The sequence below is a fragment of the Mustela putorius genome, unplaced genomic scaffold (assembly GCF_011764305.1).
Source record: "Mustela putorius furo isolate JIRA1106 unplaced genomic scaffold, ASM1176430v1.1 tig00003834_pilon_pilon_pilon, whole genome shotgun sequence".
NCBI classification, from domain to species: Eukaryota; Metazoa; Chordata; class Mammalia; order Carnivora; family Mustelidae; genus Mustela; species Mustela putorius.
The window spans coordinates 15,991,622-16,013,591 of record NW_025421987.1 but is presented as its reverse complement, the minus strand read 5'-3'; the positions used below and the strand labels follow the sequence as shown (position 1 = coordinate 16,013,591).

The 21,970-nt window shown below is 37.1% G+C and overlaps 1 pseudogene; it reads left to right on the top strand.

Moving 5' to 3' along the window:
* Positions 1–1,388: 1,388 nt before the first annotated feature.
* Positions 1,389–20,170, top strand: LOC123394547 (annotated as a pseudogene).
* The last annotated feature ends 1,800 nt before the right edge of the window (positions 20,171–21,970 follow it).

Genomic DNA, 21,970 nt, shown 5'->3' with positions numbered 1-21,970 from the left:
GGGATCACTAAATGAAGTAAACGAAAGAGGGAGAAATTCTCAGAAATACCAGAAAATTAGTGATGACTAAAAGACCACTCTGCATTGCAATTTGTTGCTTGACTTCTAAAGTTTGAAAATCATTCTAGAGAATAAAGAGCTAGTCTTGTTTTGTGCACTTGAAAAGATATTTTCTAGGTCCAAGTAGTCAGTCCTCTACTGAAAATCTAAATAATGTTTCTCCAGTACAAAGTCAAATTGCAAGCTGGAAGTCAGAAAAAAATGTTTGCTTTCAGTCAGATGAAAGAAGGGACCATTTTAAAATTACCTTCATATTTATAAAGAAGGTATTCTCCTGTCCAAGTGGGGAAAATGTTGGGGATGGACTATTCAGAAAGATAATTTATATATATTTCAGGTAGTACTTAATCTGTTTTGATTAGAAAATAAAATCTAAATGTCTATCCAATGCCAAAGTACACTATATATTTATTTCAAAAAAATGTAGCTAAATGCAATAAGAACCCACATTTTACAAGTTTTAACTAATCAAGCTAACAGTTTTCACAACATATCTTCTTCTAATATAATAATTAGTAAGAAACATTTCATGTAGTGTGATTGTCACTAGCAAGATTCCAATTTAACTATAATAGCATTAGTGAGTAACAGGGCATGGCATGGAAATGAGCTGTACAAACTAGCAGCATAAGGAAAAGATTTTATATCCACACTCTATTTAGAATGTGATCACTACCATCTTAGTGCCTCTGTGATTGCTCAATTTCTCAGGTAAAAATAAACTTAACATGTTTAAATAATTAACATTTAAAATGAAAAGGCGGGAGACAAGATGGCGGGGAACTAGGAGGAGGCGCTGTTTCAACCAGTACCCTAAAGTGAGCTGATTACCTACAAAGAACTCTGATCACTCATGAAATCAGCCCGAGATTAGAATTATACACATCTGGATCTCTACGGGGATAAAAGACGCCAGTGGGCAGGTAAAGCAGAGTGGGAACTTCGGACTGATATCAGAATATAAACAAAAGGGGGAGGGGGCCACCAGAAGCAATCCATTGGAATTTAATACCCCAATATGAGAGTGCCCTGTGACTAGGGACCAGTATTAACTTGGAGTCTGTTTGAAAGCACTCAAAAAGAGCAAAGGATTATGGGGGAAAATTGTGGGAATCAGGGCAGTTAGGGACAGGGGCTGAAGTCCACTGACCAAGGACAGCCATCCCTGGCACTGAGCCAGAGAGTGCAGCGAAAAAACCAGGTCTTGGTCCCCCAGCCTCACGCACGCCTGAGAGCCTGAGAGTGCCTGGGTGGCATCTCCCGTGAGGGGCTGGGAGCCTCACCAGCCAGCAGAACCACAGCCTTTTTGCACTCTCCATACGGGCGCCATGCCGTGCTTTCAGAGTCTAAGTCGCGCCCTGCACCTCCCCAAGAGAGGTGAGTGCAGGCACCAGCCCAGTGCTCTCGAACCAGGAAAGCACTCCCAGCTCCGGCAAGTGGGAAAATCTCAGTGTGCTATCACTGCTTGGGACTTCTCTGGTAGTCTGGGGTGGCCCAGACAGCTGACACTGTCATGGTTTTGGGTACAAGCAGGAGTTCCTGTGTCCCCAGGGACCATGACTGGGCATGTGCTCTGCCAGCAGCCCAGGGGGAACTTATGTGATCTGCAGCACCCAGAGGGGAACAGACCGAGGCTTCTCTCTGAGAGGGAGGTCTGGGTGCAGTTTGCTTTCCTCTAAACCTCCAAAAACCATCAAAAGCTATTGAGGCAAGAGAAAACAAACAAACAAACAAATTTTAAAAACCTCCAGAGAACAAAAGCCTGAAAAACAAGTTTCCTCAGAGCCCACGCCCTTGAGGGTGGAAACAGGGCCTGAAAACCCACTTGGCAGGTCCCTCTCCCAGAAAGCCAATCGCTAAAAAAAAAAAAAAAAAGACAAGAGAACAACCACCACTACTTCATAGATACAACTTTTATTTTTAATTCGTTCCCACTATTCTGTTTTTTTTAATAGATAATTTTTTTAACCTATTTATCATCGCAGTGAGATGTCCAGTACATCAAATTCCATAATAACCTTTTAACCTGAACTTTTTGATACATATACCCATGTTTTTCTTTTGCTTTTCTATTTTTTAATTTTTTTAAAATTTTATTTAAAGTTAGTTTAGTTTATTCTTTTTTTTATTTTTTAATATTCATATAGAGTTAAACTTCAAGGTTCCCCAATCAATGCTACCCCTACAGGTGAACCAATTTTTAATTCCCCTTTATCTTAGGAAAGTTGAGTCCTTAACAAAGATATCAAGATACATCCAGGAAGAATCAAAATTACCTTCCTCACCCACACTGAGAATGTATAACCACTCTCCCATCTTTTTCTTCTGCCAGTGTTTCTGTGTATTTGTGTTTGTCCTGGTAGTATATAAATCTTATACATGGGGTTCTTTTTGATGAGGTTCTTTTTTTGTTTTGCTTTTATACATATATATGTATTTTCTCTTGTCATCTACTTTTATTAGTCTTTTTGTTTGTCTGTTTTTGTTTGTATACTTCATAAATCTTACCTTGGGGCCCATTTGGCTGGGCCTTCTCTTTTATTTTATCTTTTTTTTTTTCCTGTCTCTCTCTCTCTCTTTCTCTCTCTCTTTTTTCTTTTCTTTTCTTTTTTCTCTCTTTCTTTTTTCTTTTCTTTGGGTAGGGACTCTTGATTGCTCAGAAGCATTCCAGGGCTCACCTTGACTGCACCATAGTTGATACATTCAGCTACATCTGTTTAGCCACCTCTCACCAAAATGACTAGGAGGAGGAACGCCCAACAGAAGAAAAATTCAGAGTCTGGGCCTTCTGCAACAGAGCTAATGGCTATCAACATAGACATATGTCAGAAAGGGAATTCAGGCTAACAATTATCCAGGCAATAACTAAGTTGGAGAAAGCCATGGATGACAAAATTGAATTGCTTAGGGCAGAACTTAAAGCCACCAGGGATGATGTTCACAATGTTCTCAATGAGTTCCAATCTAATCTAAATTCTCTAAAAGCTAGGGTAACTGAGACAGAAGATAGAATTAGTGATCTGGAGGACAAACAGAGAGAAAGGATCAAGAGGAAGCCTGGAACAAACAGCTTAGAAGCCACAAAAACAGAATCAGGGAAATAAATGATGCCATGAAATGTTCCAACATCAGAATTATTGGAATCCCTGAAGGGGAGGAGAAAGAAAGAAGTATAGAAGATATAGTGGAACAAATTCTCCATGAAAATTTTCCCAATCTCATGAATGGAACCAGTGTTCATGTACTAGAGGCAGAACGGTCTCCCCCACCCCCAAGATTACAGAATCTGTAAAGTACTCAAGGCACCTGTAGTAAGAATGAAGAATCATATTGTAGACAGGATCTCTTGAAAGCAGCTAGGACAAAGAGGTTCCTTACGTACAGAGGAAAGCCCATCAGAATAGCGTCAGACCTGTCCAGAGAAACCTGGCAAGACAGAAAGGTCTGGCAAGATATATTCAGGGCACTAAATGAGAAGAACATGCAGCCAAGAATACTTTATCCAGCAAGACTGACATTCAAAATGGATGGAGAGATAAAGAATTTACAAGACCGGTAAGGCTTAAAAGAGTATGCGACCACCAAGCCGACACTGCAGGAAATATTAAGGGGGGTTCTATAAAAGAAGAAAAATCCCAAGAATATCATTGAACAGAAATATATGGAGACATTCTACAGAAAGAAAGACTTCAAAGGTAACACGATGTTAATAAAAACGTATATATCAATAATCACTCTCAATGTGAATGGCCTAAATGCACCCATAAAATGACACAGGGTTGCAGATTGGATAAAACAACAGGACTCATCCATATGTTGTCTACAAGAGACCCTTTTTGAACCTAAGGATACATCCAGACTGAAAGTGGAGAAGCATCTTTCATGACAATGGGCCTCAAAAGAAGGCCGCAGTAGTAATTCTCATATCAGATAAATTAGATTTTAAACTAAAGACTGTAGTCAGAGATATAGAAGGACACTACATAATTCTTAAAGGGACTATCCAGAGAGATGATCTAACAATTGTAAATATCTATGTATCTATGCCCCCAATATGAGAGCTGTCAATTACATAAGAAAACTATTAATCAAGATAAAGAGTCATATTGATATGAATACATTAATAGTAGGAGATGTTAACACATATCTCTCAGTAATACATCATCCAAGTAGAAAATCAATAAAGAAACAAGAGCATTGAATGACACATTAGACCAGATGGACCTCATAGATATATACAGAACATTCCACCCTAAAACAACAGAGTACTCATTCTTCTCAAGTGCACATGGAACTTTCTCCAGAACAGACCACATACTGGGTCACAAATCAGGGCTCAACCAATACCAAAAGACAGATTATTCCCTGCATACTCTCAGATCACAATGCTTTGAAACTGGAGCTCAAGCACAAGGAAAAGTTTGGAAGGAACTGAAACACCTGGAAGCTAAAGACCACCTTGTTTAAGAATGCTTGGATCAACCAGGAGATCCAAGAAGATCTTAAACAATTCATGGAAACCAATGAGAAATGAAGACACTTTGGCCCAAAACCTATGAGATACAGCAAAGGCGGTCCTAAGGGGGAAATATATAGCCATCCAAGCCTCCCTCAAAGAAAATTGAAAAATCCCAAATACTCCAGCTGTCTCTACACCTAACGAACTGGAGAATCAAAAACAAATTAAGCCAACTCCACACACAAGAAGGGAAATAATCAAGATTAGAGCAGAGATCAATGAGATAGAAATTAGAGATACAGTAGAACATATCAATGAAACTAGAAGCTGGGTTTTTGAAAGAATCAATAAGATCAATAAACCACTGGCCACACTAATGCAAAAGAAAAGTGAGAAAGCTCAAATTAATAAAATTATGAATGAAAAGGGAGAGCTCACAACTAACACCAAGGAAACAGAAACAATCATCAGAAATTATTATCAACAGTTATATGCCAAAAAGTTAAGCAACCTAGATGAAATGGATCCGTTCCTGGAAAACTATGAACTCCCAAAATTGAACCAGGAAGACACTGACAACCTGAATAGACCAATATCTAGTACCGAGATTGAAGCAGTGATCAAAAACCTCCCAAAAAACAAGAGCCCAGGACCTGACAGATTCCCTGGGGAAGTCTACCAAACTTTCAAAGAAGAAATAACAACTATTCTCCTGAAGCCATTTCAAAAAATAGAAACAAAAGGAAAACTTCCAGACTCTTTTTATGAAGCCAGCATTACCCTGATCCCCAAACCAGGCAAAGATCCCACCAAAAAGGAGAATTTCAGACCAATATCCCTGAAGAATATGGATGCTAAGATTCTCAACAAGATCCTAGCAAATAAGATCCAACAGCACATTAAAAAGATTATCCACCATGACCTGGTGGGATTCATCCCTGAGTTACAAGGATGGTTCGATATTCACAAATCAATCAACATGATAGAACAAATCAATAAGAGAGGAGAGAAGAACCACATGGTCCTCTCAATTGATACAGAAAAAGCATTAGACAAGATACAGCATCCGTTCCTGATGAAAACAATTCAAAGTATAGGGATAGAGGGAACATTCCTGAACTTCATAAAATCTATCTATGAAAAACCCACAGCAAATATCATCTTCAATGGGAAAAACTTCACAGCCTTCCCGTTGAGATCAGGAACATGACAAGGATGCCCACTCTCACCACTCATGTTCAACATAGTATTAGAAGTCCTAGCAATAGTAATCAGACAACAAAGAGAAATAAAAGGTATCCAAATTGGTAATGAAGAAGTCAAACTCTCTCTGTTCGCAGATGACATGATTCTTTATATGGAAAACCCAAAAGACTCCCAAATACTAAAACTCATACAACAATTCAGTAATGTGGTAGGATACAAAGTCAATGTACAGAAATCAGTTTCTTTCTTCTGCACTAACAATTAAAATACAGAAAGGGAAATTAGAGAATCCATTCCATTTACTATAGCACCAAGAACCTTAAGATACCTGGGAATAAACCTAAACAAAGAGGTAAAGGATCTGTACTTGAGGAACTACAGAACACTCATGAAAGAAATTGAAGAAGACACAAAAAGATGGAAGACCATTCCATGCTCTTGGATCAGAAGAATACACATTGTTAAAATGTCTATACTGCCTAGAGCAATCTATACTTTTAATGCCATTCCAATCAAAATTCCACCAGTATTTTTCAAAGAGCTGGGGCAAATAATCCTAAAATTTGTATGGAATCAGAAGAGACCCCAAATTGCTAAAGAAATGTTGAAAAAGCATAACAAACCTGGGGGCATCACATTACCTGATTTCAAGCTTTACTACAAAGCTGTGATCACCAAGACAGCATGGTACTGGCATAAAAACAGACACATAGACCAGTGGAACAGAGTAGAGAGCCCAGATATGGACCCTCAACTGGATGGTCAAATAATCTTCGACAAAACAGGAAAAAATATACAGTGGAAAAAAGACAGTCTCTTCAATAAATGATGCTGGGAAAATTGGGCAGCTATATGTAGAAGAATGAAACTCAACCATTCTCTTACACTGTACACAAATATCAAAAGCTTCTGCACAGTAAAGGAAACAGTGAACAAGACAAAGAGGCAACCAACAGAATGGGAGAAGATATTTGCGAATGACAGTACAGACAAAAGGCTGATATCCAGGACCTATAAACAACACCCCAAACTCAACACACACAAAACAGATAATCATGTCAAAAAATGGGCAGAAGACATGAACATACACTTCTCCAATGAAGACATACAAATGGCTATTGGACACATGAAAAAATGTTCATCATCACCAGCCATCAGGGAGATTCAAATTAAAACCACATTGAGAGGGGTGCCTGGGTGGCTCAGTCATTAAGCATCTGCCTTCAGCTCAAGTCATGATCCCAGGTTCCTGGGATCGAGCCCCACATCGGGCTCCTTGCTCAGCGGGCAGTCTGCTTCTCCCTCTTCTGCTCCCCTTGCTTGTGTTCCCTCTCTCACTGTGTCTCTCTTTGTCAAATAAATAAATAAAATCTTAAAAAACAAAACAAACAAACAAACAAATAAAAAACACATTGAGATACCACCTTACACCAGTTAGAATGGACAAAATTAGCAAGACAGGAAACAACATGTGTGGAGGGGATATGGAGAAAGGGGAACTCTCTTGCACTGTTGGCGGGAATGCAATTTGGTGCAGCCACTTTGGAGAACAGTGTGGAGATTCCTTAAGAAATTAAAAATAGAGCTTCCCTATGACCCTGCAATTGCACTACTGGGTATTTACCCCAAAGATACAGATGTAGTGAAAAGAAGGGCCATCTGTACCCCAATGTTTATAGCAGCAACAGTCACGGTCGCCAACCTGTGGAAAGAACCAAGATGTCCTTCAACGGACAAATGGATAAGGAAGATGTGGTCTATATACACTATGGAGTATTATGCCTCCATCAGAAAGGATGAATACCCAATTCTTGCATCAGCATGAACGGGTCTGGAAGAGATTATGCTGAGTGAAATAAGTCAAGAAGAGAGAATCAATTATCATATGTTTTCATTTATTTTTGGAGCATAACAAATAACATGGAGGATATAGGGAGATGGAGAGGAGAAGGGAGTTGAGGGAAATCGGAAGGGAAGATGAACCATGAGAGACAATGGACTCAAAAACAATATGAAGGTTTTGAAGGGGCGGGGAGTGGGAGGTTGTGGGAGCCAGGTGGTGGGTATTATGGAGGACTCGTATTGCATGGAGCACTGGGTGTGGTGCATAAACAATGAATTCTGTTAGGCTGAAAAGAAATAAATAAAAAAATAAAATTAAAAAAAAATAAAATGAAAAAGCCAAGTCTACATAGAAGCAGAGTTTGAGGATATAATTCATGTTTCCTTTAACTGCAGCATTCCTCATACACACATAACTAAAATCAAATAATACCTATTACTTCAATTAATAGTATATTTCATATAGACTAAAATATGCTCATACATTTTAAGCTATTCTTTTGTCTCAGAATTTCAGTATACTTGGCTATATACAGGTATAGATATAGATTAATACTAGATAGGGTATCTGCAATATAGGGATTTATGCAGGTATAAACAAAGATTGATGGAAGTAAATATATTTATTAATTCTATTAACTTTTGGACATACAAGGAGGTAATTCCTAAACTGGGAAACACTTTCTTATCTTCACAACCTATACATTCTGAGAGGTAGGTTGTTTTATTTTTTTAATTTAAATTCATTTAGTCAAGGTATAGTACATCATTAGTTTTTGATATAATGTTCAATGATTCATTAATTGAGTATATCACTCAGTGCTCATGCTGATCATATCACATGCCCTCCTTAATGCCCATCACCCAGTTACCCCATCGCCCCATCACCTGCCATCCCACAACTCAGTCTGTTTCCTGGAATCAGCAGTCTCATTCAGTTTGAAATACAACTATTAATATATTTAATATTTATTATTTATTTATTCATTTGTTTATTTATTTATTTTTACTTTCTTTCTTTTTAAGTAGGTTCCATGTCCAACATTGAGCCCAATGCAGGGTTTGAACTCACAACCCTGAGATCAAGACCTGAGAGGAGATCAAGAGTGGAATGCATAACCCATTGAGCCACCCAGGTGACCCTAAATTTGACTACTTATAAAATAAATGAAATATTGTTTCTATAAGTCAAACCATAAAAATTGACATGTACTAAATTTCAGTCTGTAGTGAGCTATTAATTAAAGATGAATGTATCTGTGTATTTCCACAAAGCAGAAGGTATTGAATTTCAGGAAATTTGAAGACCTATGAGATATCTGCATATTTGAAAAGGATCACAAGTAACAAATAATACCCTATGGATTTTATACCCATAGAACTCTTAAATTTTATTTATTTATTTATTTATTTTTAAAATATTTTATTTATTTATTCGACAGAGAGATTACAAGTAGGCAGAGAGGCAGGCAGAGAGAGAGGAAGAGAAGCAGGCCCCCTGCGGAGCAGAGAGCCCGATGCTGGGCTTGATCCCAGGACCCTGGGATCATGACCTGAGCCGAAGGCAGAGGCTTCAACCCACTGAGCCACCCAGGTGCCCCAAGAACTCTTAAATTTTAAAATGAAACAAATAATGTATTGTGTCAAAGGTGTGATTGACTTAATATGTTGAAGTTTCTTATAGTTTCTCCATGACCAATTAGTAGATACATAATGGCATGTGTCTTCTCCTACATTTGATGCACTTTTGGTGAACATGCACTGTATTTGTTGTTTCCATAACTCTTCAAATTATCTAAGAGAAAGCTGTATACACAATGGGTACAGACTCAGAAAGTTTTAGACCTCACTTCTTACCACAGTGTCTTTTAACACTGAGCTTCTTTGGAATCTTTCATATAGGAATTCTAATTAGAAAAAGCATAGCTAAAATATGTCTTACATTAAAAGGTAATTTTTATTATTTATATTTATTGTTTAAAATGAGATTGCTAATATATCTCTTTGTATTAGTTTTTATGCTAGTTTCATTTTTTGAGATGTCATTAACTACAATAAAACCCAAGTATTTATAGTGTAGGATTTGAAATGCTGTGACAATGTATACATCTGTGAAGCATATACAATCGGGATATTAAACCCCTCTCCATAACCTACAAAAGTTCTGTGTCTTTCCTTGGCACTCATACTGTCCAACTAAGTCACTCCTAATATTCCCAGGCAATAACTGGTCTGATTTCTGTCATTTTTGATTAGTTGAATTTTCTGTAATTTTCTTTAACTTAGATCATATAGTATATACTCTTTCTGTGTGTCTTATTTCATATAGCATAATTACTTCAAGGTATATCCACATTGTTGCATGTATCAGTAATTCTTTCTCCTCCCTTCTTCTCCCATCCTTCCCTTTTCCTTCCTTCTCCCCTTCCTTCCTTAGCTGAGTAGTATTTCATTGTAAAGATACAGTGTAATTTGTTCACCCATTCATTTGCTCATTCACATTTTGATTGTCCTCAGTTTTAGGATGTTATAAATAAACTGCTATAAAAATTTGTATATAAATCTTTGTATGGGTATTTTTTTTTCTTTCAGGGAGATATTTTAGTTGACTCATACAGTAATATATGTTTAACCTTTCAAGGCTTAAGGCTATTATCTTACTACTTGTTTCTAATTTTTCCATGTGTTCTGTGTTGCCCTCTTTTTCCCTTCTGCTATAATTAATATTAACAGAGTATTTTTATGAATTCATATATCACTTTTTTCACCAATTAACTATAAATACTTATTCAGTGATTTTAGTGGTTGCAGGTTGATAATACATACCTTTAACTTTCCAACACATCAATTGATATTAAAACACTTCATGAAAATGTAAGAATGGTATAAAAATATACTTCCATTTTATTCTGTTATAGTTGTTATATATTTATTTCCTCGTATGTTATGAACTCCACATTACCTCATTATTACTTTGACTTTGATATTACTTTGGTATGTATAAATATATATTCACTCAGATCACAAACAGGAAACCTTATCTGAACATAATGTCTTTGTAGATATAATCAAGTTAAAATGAGAACATAGTGGATTAAGGTGAGCCTTATATCCAATAGGAGGTATCTTTATAAGAAGAAGGAGATTTAAACATTGACCCACAAGGAAAGTACCATGTAAAGACAAAGGCAGAGAATGGGGTGATGCATCTACAAGTCAAGTGATTTCAAGAATGCCCAGCAAACACCAGAAACTAGGAGAAAGTACAGAATGTATTCTCTCTCAGAACCTCCAATAGAAACCAATTTTTTCAGTACTTTAATTTGAACTTCTGATCTTCTGAATTATGAGAAAATAAATTTCTGGTGTTTTATGCCACCCAATTTGTAGTAGTTTGTTACAGTAGCCCTAAGAAACTAATAAAACTCCATTATTCTTCATGTACATAAGGTTGCAGCTGAAGCTGGAGCTTCAGTTGTAATCTTTTGAAATATTTATTTCACAAATTTGAAAAATAAATTAATGGAGTCCTTATTTGCTATGATAGTGAAAGGTTAGGTAATGTGAGGTTATATAGTGTTATGGTGTTTGAAAAGTATATGAAGAGGATGGGTGAGCCTGGTGGTGGGTATTAAGGAGGGCACGTTTTGTACTGGGTGTGCTATATAAATATGAAATCTTAGAACACTGAAAAAAAATATGAAGAGTTCTAGGTTTATGTGGATGTAACCTTGCTTTTTGTTGTCCTTTTAAGATGTGTCTAGGGTTATTGTGCAAAAAGAAGGATTTTTTCAGAGAGTAGAGCCAAGGATAAAAAGGAAAAGATCTGAGAGCAATTTCAAAGGAGAAAAATGGTCTAATGAAGACTTCCTATCTCAATACTGAGTCTCCCCCTTATGTTTTCCAGAAGTATTTCAGGATTTCTATGAGCCATTGTCTGCTATAAGCCTCTCACTCTTACCCTTCCCTGAAATAATTACTTATTATGGCTACTCTCTCTCTATAATATATTTACTGTAATATTTTAGTGTATGGTATGGAAGTAATTTCACTTTTTTATTTTATTATTATTACTGTTATTATTTTAGATGATAAGTTGGCAATTTAAACATGAGCAAATATGATTTATAACACACTTGAATATAAAGGATAACTTTAAGTTTAACTTTAAGTTTCTATAAGCTATTTTGCTTTTTCCTTTTGCCAATAGATGTCCCAAGCAGAGATTGTTCCTTTAATCACTGTCCAAAATGGAAAGACACATGGAGCATTGATATAGCTGTTGACTAAAAGTAAATGTACTTAAAATTACTAAAGTAATGTTCTATGTCACTGAAGTTTGGAGGTTGTTTGTTACCAAAGCAAATCTGTCTAAAGACAGCCTTTAAAACTAAAAATGTAGGGCTCCTGGGTGGCTTGGATGGTTGGGTGTCTCCCTTCCGCTCAGGTCATGATCTCCAGGTCCTGGGATCAAGCCCTATGTCAGGCTCCCAGCTCAGCAGGGAGCCTGCTTCTCCTTCTGCCTCTGCCTCTTCCCTTGCTTGTGCTCTCTCTCTCTCTCTTAAATGAATAAATAAAATCTTAAAAAAAAAACCCTAAAAATTTAACAATAATTACAAAATTAATTTTAATGGCTGGCAGATGATTAATGGGTGAAATGAAATTTTGTAAATTTCTTCATCTCTCACAGCTAAGATGGAATACATATTGTTGTAATTGAAGTATTATGTTAAAAGTGGAATATGTGAATATATATGGTTGTAAATGAAACATTACAATAAAAAATATGACTACTACTACTACAATTTTCTTAATCAACATCTTTTTTTATTTGCAGCCTTAAGTAACATTCATCAGAAGTTCTACAAATGTGTGTCCACTGTAATGGGACTTTGTGGAAATTCATATCATGATTTGGAGTCTCTTTCCACATTCATGAATTGGGCTATCCTTGTGATGTGCTTCGGGCAATAAAATACATGGGAAATGACAGTATATCAGTTCTGCATGTAGGCCTCAAGGGGTATTGAATATTTCTGCCTATTTCTGGGAATCGTCCAATCATTGTGAGAGCAAGCCAAAGATAGCTTACTGGAAGATGAGAGACAGGGGGATGCTAGAGCCAGCTCTTGTTGACTTAAAGGAGTCATTTGCGTGCATCTTTTACCAATTTCACATTCAGTTACATCACATCATCACATTGATGGACTGAAATTATCAAGGCTGAGCATTGATCTGCCTTTGTGAATCAAACTGTTTTCTCAATATTATCTCTTTATACTGAGGTCTTAATTCAGTAAATTTTTCAACATTTGAAGTAACTAAGTTTCTGAAATCCATTTTTCATTTTTTTTAAAAGATTTTATTTACTTACTTGATTAAGAGCGAGGGAACATAAGCAGAGAGAGAAGTAGAGAGAGAGGGAGAAGCAGGTTTTCCACTGAGCAGGGAGCCTAGATGTGGGGTTTGATCCCAGAACCCTAAATTTATGACCTGAGCAGAAGGCAGACACTTAACTGACTAAGCCACTCAGGCAACCTCTTTTTTTTTTTTTTTTAACTTTTATTCATTCTTGAAAACTGGTCACTTTTTTCTGAGCTTGCCTTTTTTTTTAAAAACATATATTTAAAGAAATCACCCCAAACTGAAACACATTACCAATCTTTAGATCTAAACATTTCTTAGTTATCCAATCTTCCTTGTAAATTATTCCAAACAATAATTTTATCAAATATTTTACCAATGTAATCTTTAACTTCTGAAAAAAGCTGTCTTTTACAGTTTGATGAATTTCTAAGACAATGTCACATTCTTTATTTTTTAAGGCAGCATTCTACTTTTGCAGTCAAATGCTCTACCACTGAGCTATACCCCCAGCATTCTACTTTTGATAGATGTACTGTGGGTTTGTCTCCACATTATATTCTCTCAAGAATGTAATTTGGTAGGGATTCTACTGACTGCAGAAACATAAGTTGCTGTGGCAGTGAAAGGGGACGTGGCAAATTACGCCTGCTTCTTAGAGGTTTCTACTCAGAAAGAAAGAAAGAAGGAAACCAAAAACACATGACGTCATATAATACCTGGTATGGCAAAGAATAATACTATAATTTTCCCAGAAAGAGGAAAAGTAAAAATCTGACAATAACATTAATTATTACCATTATAGCTATTAAAAGAAGAAATAATAGAATATCTCATACACTAGATATAAAGAATGGCATGATTAAAGAAAGAAAGATGTGATGGCTACTGTTTATTTTGAAGTAAACGGATATAATCACGTGCAGAGGGCAAGATTGAGTATGAAAAGAGAGCCGGCATTTGGATGCCTGCCACAGAGAGTATCAATGGCCAGTAAGTCTTAACAAGAGCAGCAGGGATAAAGAAAACTATAGAAACACACCTATGAGTAACCACTCGTCCTATTCCATCTTGGCAAAGAGGGGCAAGAAGAAAAGTAAAAGAGGTATGCCTCAGCTTCACTCCTGGGATACCCAGTTTTTTCTGGCTAGTTTTGTGGGAAAGAAGGAGGTGGGCATTACAATGAATATGAAACTGAATCTTTAAAGTTGGCCAAATTTTTGTCTATAATTGAAATGACCAGAAAGCCGGAAATGTGCACAAGACAGGTACTACTGTGGAACTGAAAGGGAGATTTTAAAAATATGGCCAAAGGCGTGTTTGTATTTAAATAAAATAGGTACCAGTCATTTCTTATTATTGGTGGACAGTTATGTTCTAGAAAGTCACCACACATGTTACAATAGCAAATACAGAACCACCACTCCTAGGGAAAATGCAAGGTAATATTCCTAAGAACCACTCACATCATCTTTATTAACTAATCAGTATATAACCTTGTTTTATGCATTTCTTTTTATGATTATCCTACCTGACGATTATGCATTTCTTTTTAAAGACACCTTCTTTAATATATATTGTTGATTAATTAGCTTTGAACTAATGGCAAGTAGCACTATAACTCTTGCAGCTTATCTAATGCATGTATTTTCTTTGTAAGACACATCGTAGGCTTTTGCACTTAGAAACACTAGAAAACAATTCAGCATTACATCGGAGACCATTTTAAGAAGTTAAATCAACAACAAAAAATATAAATATATTTTAAAAAAGGCATATAAAACAAATTATGGCACCGAATAGACTGAGGGATATATGACAGGAGGAAGGATGATTAGTTTGAGACTATTCTACTTGTAGGTGAGAAATGTTGAATGTACCTTGATTCTAAGTTTTGTAATATAGTGCAAAAGTTTAAGACTCTAAGAAGTATTATGAGAGCAGAGCAAATAAAATGTCTGTAGTTGGAGTACGGAGTTCTAGTTTGGAGTTCAAGAACTTTTCAAAATTCTTTTACAGAATAATTTCAAAAAATAATAATTATATACATATATATTTGTATAAATGTATTTATAATTGTAAGAAGTTACAAAGCAGCAGGAACATCAATGACAAACTGTCTCTTTTATCAAGTCCTCCTACTACTCAGAACTCCTTATTAGATGACAAATAGTGTTATGAAGAGGGAAGGAAGCTAGAAGGACATGGCATTTGAGCAGGGCTTTAATAGGTCTTCTGGATTTGGAGAGATGAAGATGGATTATCAGTACATTTATAGGGGCATTATGAGAAAATCTTGATTGAAAGAAATCATGGGGAGAAATTGCAAAGAGGCTTGAAATAAGAAGAAAATTGCCAATTACAGATTTAGTGAGAAGTTCTAAGTTACATGTTCATAATACAATTCTCTTTTGAATCATGAGTTTAATATGCCAAGGAGTAGAAATTATATCAGTTGATCTCAGAAGTGTATTCTTAATTTCCCTTCACTGTTAAAATTGTTCCTTAATATCCAATGAAAATCTCCACCTATTAATTTTATCCCAGTGATTTATTTTAGTAGGAAAAGGATTATAGAAGTCTACAAGAAAACCAAATCAAACAGTAAAAAGAAATTAATAAAATACAACCTTGTTTGAATTTAACCGTTATTTCTGATAGTTTCAAAAGCCTTTGGTGTTTTAAACAAACTCAGCTGAAATAGTTCTACAGTCCCATGAAGTAGGGGCAGGCATTATAATCTCTATATTACAGCTGGGAACCTTGAGGCACAAAGCCATTTAAGTGATATGTCTAAGGTCACTGAGCAAGTCACTGGTGAGGCCAAAAATAGAATCCCAATTCTTCAGCTAGTTCTTTGTTCAGAAGACCATATTGGTTCTTTTATTACTCCAAGGATAAAATTTAGCTTTATATCAGAGGAATTTTTTTTCTTATATGCCAACCAAAAAAATCAACATTTAAAAAGATTGTTGAATTGATATTAAATCAAATCATATTTCATGCTTGAGATTTTCAAGTTACTCTTAGAAAAATGTTTTCTTGTTGTTTAAGACGAAAATATCCATACACAGTTTCTTGCTGTTATCATCTCAATTCATAAAACTTTTTTTCCCTCCCCTAAATATTTAATGGCTCTATTTAACTATGAATATGTTCTGGTTTCTGCACAAGAAAATGCAAGCCATAGTAATTGGCTTTGCCTTCAGACAGCTGAGTCAGCAAGAAATCAGACAGCCTATAGAAACCTTTTTATTTTCTATCAGTTTTTCAGAGTTTCAAGCCATTGAAATATATTGAAAAAATCTGGGAGGGAACTAAACCATGCAAATTAACCTTACATCTGCTTTATACAACTCTCAAACCTCCAGATTTGTAATTCCTTATCTGTGGCTGCTCAAACAATTTTCTGGCTCATAATGCTGTAGGTGCCATGGTAGGAAAGGAAAGTGGATTATAGTCTCCAGTACATATTTGTCTAAAAGTGCTTCTATTTTTCCAGTCATGAAAAGAATCTTTTTCTACTCTTGTGGGAATCCTTGAGAACTCGAAATTCTACTTTTTGAGGTTCATATCTACACATACGGATTTTGTGAAAAATGATTTTATAAAGTTCAAAGTTGCTAAATATTTTAAAAGAAATATATGTTCACATAAACTAGAAAGGGCTGTAGATATATTTATCTCTCTTTATATGTATATGCATGTGTATGTATAATAACTCACATGTATTTATGTTTACATATATGTAATAGATGTCATTTTATAATTATGTGCAATTATAATAATAGATAGCATTTATTAAGCAATCACCTTATACCAGGCACTCAGTGAAAATTTTTATGTATAGTATATCATTTATCCTCATCACAACATTATGGAGTGACTATAATTACTACTCTGACTTACTTAACAAGGAAACTGAGACACTAAGAGCATAAGTCAATTGCCCAAAGTTAGAGCTTTCATGTGTTTTTTTTATAAACCAGGTGGTTTATTTCTCCCATATTGTGTGTGAATAGAAATTATTTGTGGACATGTGAGTAAAATAAACATGTAAAGTCTAGAGGTTTAATGAAAATTGATTAAATTCATGAGCTAAGATTTAGAGAAGAGAAATATCTTCCATAGGTTGTACAGTCACCCAGCTCCCAAATCTGGAGGATGACTCAGGTAGTTCCCCCAGTGCTCTCACAGTTGGCATCATCAAATGATGTCATAAATTGCAAAACAGGTAAGAACTATTTTTCATAGAGATACCCATTTTTTACATTTTTCCAGCTGACATAATTTTTAAAATTAGGTAGATAAAATATTTTTCATTTGTTTAATTTTCTGTTAGTGTTTTATAAGACCATTTGTACCACATACAGGGATGTCTACACTTTCCCATGGCTGGTGTTCAACAACTTTTCTCCACACCATTCATTATCCAAACTACTTCTCTATAAATGTTACAGAAATAGCTTGTGCTAAGATACTCAGATCTCTGAAATGGTACCTTCAATGGAACATCTTAGTATTTATTTTAGGATCACCCCCACCCCGGATTTGACATGGTATTCTGGTCCCACCTACAACTTTTAAATGTGCTTTCTCTCATTTTTGTGTGAGCAGTTCTTTAACAAATATTGACATTTCTTAGTTTTTAGTCTATTGAACCCTATTCTTAGTGTATAAACCATCCCATGGGTTAGAGTTATCACATTTCCTATAATAAACATATCTGGATAACTGTATGTGAATTACATGCACACACACAAAAGAGAGGACAGTGACCTTCAAATTCCATTTGTCTACTGTACTTTCTCAACTCAACCATCCACAACTGAGGGTGCAAAACATAAAAATGATGCTCAGAGGTAGCCCCACAGGGATATAACACCTACACTGAGATCTTAAGTCTCAGAATGATCCAGTTATGTGACAATATCTGGCATAATTTTTTTAATTTGTTTTTTTAATAACTATCCTCAAGTGGCACTATATTGGTAAAATTTCCTGCTAAAAGTTCACTAAAGCAAAACAAAACAAAACAGAAAACAAACAAACAAAAAAACAGATTCAAAACCTTCTCTGGTCTCCCTTAGTTTCTGGACTGATCTCACTTTCCCATTTAAGACTTTGACTTGCCAGAAGTTAAAGTTTTACTCTCAAACTCAACAGTAAATTTTCCTCTCTCACCTTTCTCACCTGTAGCATATATTAGTCTTACCTTAGGCTATAGAAAGACAGAGTTGAGGGGAGAAAATTATGGTCTGTCTTTTCTATACCCCCCTCTTCCTCCTCCTCTTGGGTGCTGAGGAATGAGTAGAGAAAGGGAAACTGTCCAATATCTTCTTATTTCCTTATGCAGGACTGCAGTCTTTTCCTTGCTTGGATATAAATGTTATATTCCCTGTCTATGAGCTCCAACACACCATGATGACGACATATTTGAGTGTAGCCTCCTAGGCATTTTTTAGTTTGTAGGTTTGGGATCATTTCTTAGTTGGCCTTTAGCTGATGAACTTCATGCTGCATTCCTCTAATGCTTATGTCCCCTTTGTCCCTTCATTCCCCAAATCTGTTGGTGTAATGGCAAAATGATATTCCCCAACTGTATTCTTTTAGGTCTGGTGGGACCCTGCCAAGTGCTTCTCCTAAACACTTAGAGAAAGTGTTTCTGCTCATTCTATGTCTTGCAGCTTGGCCTACACAAACATACATGTATATATATATATATATGCATACATATTCTCCTTCTCTCTCTTTCCCTTTCTCTCCTTCCAATTCTCCTTTATTCTGTTCATTTAACACAGGAACATATCAGCAGATCCTTGTCCTAAGAAGATATATAAACAAAGAATGAAAACTGTTTCCTCTTCTTGAAGAATTTACCAATCTTTAGAAAGAAATCTCATGGAGTCCCCTTCTAGGTCTTCAAAGTGGGAAGATTTTCCATGAACTGGGATCCCTCTAAAATGTCAAACACTGTATTGTTTTTCCAATATTAATTCTATTGTAATTGCAAGGGGAGGGGGGACAAGTAGGGTTGACATGTTCCTTCTCTAACTGGAAGCTCTCAATTATTCCAATTTCTGGTGGCTCTCTGAATTTAGAATGTTAAGAACTTAAGATAATGATACATTGTATCCTCACCTTAAGCCATAATTCTAGGAAAAAGAAGTCAGTATTTTGTTACATTGGATCAAAGATAATTCATGGAGAGGAAGTAGCTGCAAAGGTCCTTAAGTACCATACTCTTCTGGCATCTTAATAGACTTCATTTTTGACATTTAACTGCGGACAGTTTTCAAACCCTACCCCTTCTGCCCCCGAACTGGCTAAGCTGATTAGAAAGACTTCCTGCTCCCTCCTTTGGCAAAAGTAGGAAATTCAAATCATGCAAATGCCAGCCCATTCACAGTAACACTCACTCAAATCAATCCCCTAATTTCAATAAAGGCCAAACTACTCTTTTTCTCTGTTCTCTCCAAGTGCCACTTTTGGACCTGCTTGGGGGATTCCCCTATATTTAAACAAGCTCTATTAGGTGAGTAATAAACCTTTTTCATATTCTCTCTCTCTGTTTTATTTTTGCTTTTGTTTGTTTTGTTTTTTGTGGGTTTGTTTGTTTTGTTTTTGGTAAGAAATCATTTTTTGTTTAGGTACAATTGACATATAACATCATGTTACTTTCAGGTGTACAGCATAGTGATTCAATATTTGTAATACTGCGAAATGATCACAATACCTGCTCCCAACTACACTGTTGGGAAGAAAGAGGATCTGTACCTGAAGGGAGCCAGGGGATAACCTTTATGATAAGTGCTTTGAGGACATACCTCGCAGAAACATCCTAGGCCTGGTGGGAGCTGACCAGTTTCTGATGAAGATGAGCACCTTGGAGCATTCCCACATGCAGGTGATGAAGTTCAACGGTGAGTCCACTTGTCAAAATTGCTGTAGAGGGGGAGGGTCTGAAGCAACTGCCAAATTGCACCCCATGGTGCAGTGCATCATCGTGGAATGGCGGGAGCATATCATTGCAGGGGCGGTGAGCTGCTCCTAAAGATCCACCTGAAGGACCGGAGAATCAGTCCATCAGAAAACCGGACCCAGTCATCTCATACCATGAAACTGTCAGCCAGGAGCTGAACTGCTCTGTCTGTCCAAGTCTGCCAACAAGCATATGGGCTGCCCGTGAAGGCACTGCCCCTCCCTGACCGTCAGGCCGAGGGCATCTGACAAGGCTGAAGAGTCCACCCGCCACAAGCTCAGGCCACCCGCGGCTTACTAGCTGAGAAGTACTAATACATGCCCAAGACCTGCAAGATCTGGTATTTTCGACCAATAACACATGCACCAACATCCTCATCGGTGTCACCAAGGAGGTGCAGTATTTCAATAAGATCAAGTCAGGGTGATGGCTGAGATCTAGAAGGCCACCAAGAAGAGCGACACGGTGTGAGGAGAAGATACGTGACGTGCACTTCGACGTCCACCGTATGTCGCTGCAAACTGACGTCACCCAGCGCGCCTCCGTCGCAAATGGGCAAGACTGCTGGAGCCCCTGTGCCGTGCGGAGATATGATACCCACGACAAATGGTTGGTGGCTTCTGTAGTGTTCTCAAAAGGAAGCGGAGGCCACATCTTCGAGGAGTCCGAGGTGGCCAGTCTCCCCATGTGTGTTATGAAAGCATACCTGCTTATCAGTGAGTCCTTTGGCTTCGCTGACAGACAACCTGAGGTTTAACACCGGGCGGCCGGCCAGGCCTTCCCCTTGTGCATGTGTGATCACTGGCAGTTCCTGCCCAGAGACCCCTCTGACAATGCAGGCTGCCCCAGTCAGGCAAGTGACTTATACTTTTAAGCACAAAGGCTTGAAGGAAGGTACCCTGTTTCTGGGCAACTTTCTGGACAAGTTGTCCACAGGCCTCTGGAAGTCCACCCCACTGCGGATGAGATTCCATGTAGCATCAGCATGAGATTCCATGTGGCTGATGGACCACAACGAGCTCTCAAATGCTCCTCCCCAGACATCAACACGGTCCAGAAAGGGGGTGCTCCACCTGACAGATTTCTGGGGCCTGATCCATGCCATCGCAATGCACAGCATTCATTCTTGATGTCCTACCCTTTGATAATGATTTCAAGACTTTGGAAGCAACAGAAATGCCTTCTTAGCAGGTACTTATTTGGGTGATAGGGGTAGGGGAGAGGATAGGACAGCCAACCTTTCTTTTTCTCATTTTCATTTCTTCAGAGGGAAACTCAGACATCCTTGTATCTTTATTTCTTTGTTTGTTTTTGATATTTTGTCAAGAGGCTCATTTAGGTAAATGGCTGTAGTGGATTTTCTCATATGGGGAGAAGATGGAGGAGGTACACATTTTCTTTGAACAGAGACTAAAAGGTGGAGACTCTTGTGTGATGCCAACTTGAGCACCTCAAGCTGGTACCATTGTAATAATAAATTTGGTGTGGTGAAGACTATTAATTTTTTTTTTTAAACAACACTTGAATTGAATGTGGCATAATCAGGCTTAATATCTAACCAAATTTTATGTGGTATATATATGGCGGGAGGGGTACATCCCACCTTTGTGGCATGAATAAAACAATTGACACTGTAAGGAAGATGGCCAAACAATGACCACCACTATGGGGCCGGGGAGGGAGGATGGGGTCTTTCTTCTAATGTTTTTGTTTTGTTTTGTTTTGCTTTGTTTTGTTTTTATAACTGGTTTTGTTGTATACTGGCAAGTTTTTACTTTGAGCTGCTGAAAATGGTTTATGCTTTGAGCTGTGTTGCATTATGCTGCATTTGCTAAACACTCCAACGTCTCCCATATAGATTTAGCTACCTAAGTTGAAAGTTTATGTAATTGGCATTTAAGGACAGTAGTATGGAATGAGAGGCCTCTTTAAAATGGCTGTAGTCCTTGTGTCTTATCTGGGAACTATCTGTGTGTCTGAGGTTGAATCATCTGTCTTAATTCTAACATAAGCCATAATTACCTCTAGCTGGAATGACTTTTATCCGTGGCCATTGA